This window comes from Numida meleagris, chromosome 3 (assembly GCF_002078875.1).
Source record: "Numida meleagris isolate 19003 breed g44 Domestic line chromosome 3, NumMel1.0, whole genome shotgun sequence".
NCBI classification, from domain to species: Eukaryota; Metazoa; Chordata; class Aves; order Galliformes; family Numididae; genus Numida; species Numida meleagris.
Genome location: NC_034411.1, coordinates 43639696 through 43645487, shown reverse-complemented (window position 1 = coordinate 43645487; position 5792 = coordinate 43639696).

The following is a 5792-nucleotide window of genomic DNA, read 5'->3' as shown; positions in this document are numbered from 1 at the left end:
ACTCACTGAGGGCTGCATCTTGAACTTTTTTCTTCAATGAGGAATTCACATCTCCCCACTCCATGGACTGCCATTTTGACTCCAGCTTGTAGTGGTGACATCATGTCTCATCACCAGTAGTGACACAACCTAGGAAACTGTCACTTGCAGCCTCGTACTGGTTCAGTAAAACCTGCCAAACATGCATGCAGTGTTCTTTCTGTTCCTATGTGAGCATTTGTGGGACTCACCTGGCACTCTGCAATATTCTAACATTGCCATCATCGTTCCTCCATGCACTGAAGTTGATATTCACCCACAGACACAGTTCTCTGATGATAGTCTGACGATTCGTACAGACGAGCTGATTGAGATGCTCTTCGTTTTGTGATGTGACAGTTGTACATGGTTGTCCAGGATGTGGCTTGTCTTTCACACCACTGATGAAATACACCAACACCCGAAATGCCACACAGCACTCAGATCCACTGTTGGGTCTCCATAAACGCTCAGCAAGGATTGATGAATGTCAATGGGTGCAGTTTTTTTCCCACATGGAGGAATTCAGTGACACACCTTTGCTTCATGCACACTTCCACGTCAGACACCCCTCTGCTGCAATCTGTCACACAGCAACAGAATGTAATGGAATATTTGTGGGAAGGTTCAACTTTTATTGCCGTACCATCAACATCTGCCTCTGATGTCATGGGCCAACATAATGAAATCGGTGGTTTTACTTTTGGAGCAGCCCTCATAAAATGACTTTTTTGAGGGATAAAACAGTCACAGATATGTATTTGTCAAGAAAGGATCTAGTTCATGAGACATTTCTGAAGTAGTATAGCTGGCCCAAGGAATTGCTAGTGGATTACAAATGTTCTGCTTTCTCTGAATAGGACACCTACAACCTGAAGGTTATAGAGGCTTGCTAGTAACTCAGTATTTTCCACCTATTTTCCATTTGTGTGAAATCAACAGCTAGCATATATCAGCTCTTCAAACTAGAGTATGAATCACAGCAGCCACTGCTACAAGCCACATTAATTGGCAGTTTAGCAATCCAGATGGCTCCTACACAAAAAAAGTATGGTTACATACTTTTAAATTTTAGTAGCAGGTTCCTTTGGGTATAAGGAAGATTTTCCATCTCAGCCTGAAGAATTTTCCATTGGAGTTTTTTGTGCTGTGTCTACTCAGACTTCACAGTCAAACTATTTTTCTTAACACAAAACCAGCAGTTTTCTATTTTATCACCTGAGAAGGAACCATGAATGCCTAAAAGTCACCCATGGAAGATTTTTCTAGACCAAGTGCAAAGCACCATACAATACGTGTTGGAGTTCAGAAGACCTTCTGCAAATTGAGCATTCATACAGAACTGGTTGCAAGTTTAATCTAATCTAACCCCTAGTTCTGCTCAGGAACATCCCTGAAGCCTAAGAATGACTTTAAGGTCTCTTAAAGATCATCTTTACTTACAGACTGTGCATTTTCCTCCTTGCAATTTGATCTCCAAGAGGAAAATAATTCATTCCTTGATTACGATCTTCACTTTTCCCTCCAATTAAAGAACACAGGAAGAATCGTGGACTAATTAGTTCCAAGGTAAAAATGCTTTATAAACGAAGTATAAGTTAGGGACTGAAGTTTCTTCCAACCTTTGTCAGGGCAACAAAGGCTGCAAGAGTAAATAAAACTCAAGAGCCAGTTCTAACTTCACTTCTCTACTTTGACAAAGGTAAAACTCCATCTCCTTCCCTCCCAATTTACATCACCATTGGAATAGAAATATTGACAACAGAAAAAGATTAGAGACAAAGAAAACAGGCCATTTTAAGGGAAAATAAATAGTTAAGAAAAGATGACTGCTATCACTTCAATAGAGCAAGAAAGTCTGAGCTACACTGAAGTCAACTACACAGTCAGATAATCCATGGAACAAGAGACCCTAAGCATATGCATTTGGCCAAGGATGGTGTAGTCTGTGTGACACTTGTGGCTAAACAAAATACAGATAAGTTTTACTTAGCTTATACAGTCTTTGAAAGGCAAATGATACAGCTTCAGAAGATGCACACAGCTTCATAGAACATTTCACATTAATACTTTCAACAAATCTCGTGGAATAATTCTGATTTCATTTTTTAACAAGCTATGACAGTTCAAGATAGAAGCTGTTTTAGAACTTGCTTCTACAAAAGACTGAGCCTTTCCAGAACAGAACAAACGTTAATCAACTGAACCCATACATGTTTTCCAATACAGTTATCCAAACCAAATTAATATTATCAAAGTGAAGATAATTTTATGATGCCAGAGCAAAAAGGACAATGACAATCTGTACAAAAACTTCCTATAAAAGTTATCCAGCAAAAATCTAGCTGGACTGGGAGGACTGATTTTGGAGACAAGCAAATCTATTTATACCTGAAGTCTACTGCAATGCTTATTAACTGCTAGGATTGTGAAATAGAGGGAAATACTTCAGTCTTCAAAGTTTTTGTATTCTGAAACAAAACCAAATTTAATCTCAGGTAACATCTCCAGTTTTAAAAGGCTTATTACTTCACTGTGCCTTAGTCATTATTATGAAATGTCTTTCCACATATACAATTTTCAAAGTGTTCATCAAACTCACAATAAGTATGAGATTCAGCATCTGAGTGAATTAGTTATTCAGTGGAGATGGCTTTTCCAATCAAAATCTTTTGTCCATCTAACTAGATAATGAGCATAATGGGCTTCTTCCCCTTGCAGCTCCATCCCACTCCCACTTCCTCCTAACCCTTGTCAGAGCTGCCAGCAGCACCAGCATGGAGAGCTCTGAAGATGACATCTGGGAAAACCTGAAAAACGGAGAGTTGGAAATATTTTAACAGCAGCTGCATCCCATTCAGCTGGCTTGTCAAAGTACATCCTGATTGGAATAAATTACATCTCAGCCTCTGAAAACTGGAGGGGAAACAAGGTGTTTACAATTCAACACCTAGTTGGATCAATTCCAAAGTGTGACATATGTTACACAAATTTGCTTTGATAGAGCTAAGCACAGGTTTCTTTCCAAATTTAAAATCAGTGCATTAGCATTAAAATGCTGATCTCCATTTTGAATGACAGCATAATTATATTAGCACATAATCAACATAACCTTACAGAGAAATGCAAGACTGTGTTGATGCAAGGTGAGGAAACATCTAGGAGAAGAATTCTTATGATCTAATACTGACTAAAGCCTACAGAAAATTATCACATTCCTCAGGTGTGGAGAATTATATTCTGATAGATTCCAATAGGCACTATTTGTAACTGCAGTTACAAATTAAATATTCTTCAGCTTCTATAAAATTGTCACTCTTTAGAGGAACAGCTCGTGGAAAAATAATTGCAGAAAATCCACTACTAGTAAGAAAAACAGTTCAAAGCCAGACTTTGGAAATAGTAGAGCCATCCTCAATGTATAATGCATCTCTCACATTAACAGGAGGACTGATAGGACCCCAAAACAGATAGGTCTTATACATCTTCATTTCTCATTTCTAGGAGTATACCAGAGTAGCATTAATCACGACAAATGTAGCAACAGTCAAGGAGAACAGTGACTATGTAAGTTGCCTCTGCTTTACACACAGACTTCTTTCATGATCAGACGGAAAAAAATGAAAGAAATTATATTACAGCATTACAAGCGTGTTTTTCTTTGCTGCAATAAAGATTCAGACAGTATATAGTACAGGTATTTTGCAGTCCATCTTTTCAAAAGAGAATTTAAAAGTTAGAGAGGAGAGAGAAGTGTCACAGAGTCCCCATTCTTCTGGATTTACAATACAACAGTGCTAAGATTACAACTTTAGCCAAAGATGATGTAACAAAGTAGATCAGGTCCTAACCCTATGTTACTGAAGCAAACAAGATGAGTCTGTGCTGAAAAGTCATATTTCTTCTTCTCTATGTCATTGTGAGACATTAATCTGATAATTTTTTATGCCAAATAAATTTGAGTAACATTAAGCACATGTAAATTACTAGCACTAAAAAAAACCCTTTTCTCTTAATTATCACTGAGCTCTCTAATACCAGGATTAGAATACTAATGATTATTTGCTCCAAGGTGACAGCCTGCACATAGTTCAAATTCCTCAATAGCTCAGAGCATCTCATGACTCAGGGTGCTACTTTCCAATAGCATGCAGCACAGCTGGCCACTGTCCCCAGCATCTCTCTCAATAGACAGCTTGAGCCTCCTTCCTACCAGCAATGGCCACAAGTCACTCCTTTTTTGGGACTTCACACTTCGCATCTGGACAGATCTTCTGTTTTCAGACTACGCACTTGGTGTGAATAGGAATAACAATTGCCCTGTGGTGATTCACATTTGGACAGTGGGATAGTGTTCCTACCCCTCCTACCCTTGTATTGAGAGGTATAGCTTTAGTCCCAGATATGGCTGCAATTATCACCCTAAAAATCATTTAAGTTCTAAGATAAAAGGAGATACTCTGTGTTTGTTTTCTTTTTTCCCTGAGTGATATTTACCCAAAAGCCGGAAACTATCTCTTATTCTTCTTGACCCTGAGGAGGAAACTAGGAAGAAATAACACAATAATCTTCATTGATAGTCATGATCAGGCCTTGAACTGTTGTAGCAATAAACCCCCAGAATCAAGTAGTCCCGCACCACAGAGATGTTTAAAATAAAGGGCCTTTTATATCCACTGTGCTGCCGGTAGAATTTAAAAAAAAAAATAATCTGTCTGCTACCTGCCCTCCAACCCAGAAGGAGCGTTCACCACCTGGTCCTTGTATCCTATCTGTCTCCTACTGGGGACATCAAACAGATACAAGAGACGGCCATCTCATCAATTACTGCACTCCTGAAAAGCTTGCAGACAGAGGAGAATGCCATAAATCTGCATTCAATCAGAAGAAACAGCAGTAGGAATGACACCTTACAGTGACATATTCCCCCTGCAGCTAACATTTCAGTAAATCCCAGTCAGCATCTTCTCTGACAGTCGTATGCCCTACCAGAGTTGCACCATGACATATATGTATCTGGTTGTCCTTTAAATAAGCATTTCCACATACATACTTTGCATAGTTTAATCCACCACAAGATGCAGCTTTATTAAGATTAGGCAATGATTAGAGGCTTTGTGCTTTCTCAGAGTCCAGGAGGCAGATTCTGGTAAGCAGGGAAAATTTCATCACCAGTCCTTTCAATCCTTAACCAATTATTGCAGAAAGGACAAGTCCTCTCACTTTGCCACGTCAAATATCAGAGCACAGCAATTACCCTCCTGCCTCTGCCTTTCCCATTCTTTCTCAGATCAGCTTAATTGTCAACCTCCTACTTTCTTTCTGGACCCCAAACATTATCAAGAGTACAAATAAACCCCCTGACCTAACTCACTATTTCTTCACCTTCATCATTGGGTTGCTTGCTTCATTTACGGATAGGCAGCTAAATGAATGTATTGAGCTGTCTGCATTTAAGGAGAAAATGACACTGATTGTCACTAAATATAATGAGTACCGTATGCATGCTTCATTGGAACCACAAGCTCAAATTAGCCTGTCAGAATCTGACTGTACCCTGACGCCAGCCTGTCAAGTGACACACTTAGCTCAAGAGAATAAAGAAAAGGCTTGTCAAAGCCATCAAGGCTTTCCACTTGCTCAAGTCCCATTCCTTTGCTCACTACCTTTATTAAATCTAAATCCATTTTGTATTTGCAGTTAGGTAGATACTGTCTTTTTTGCTCCCTCTTCTTCAATTCCCCCATCACCACCACTTTCAAACTAAAAACCCA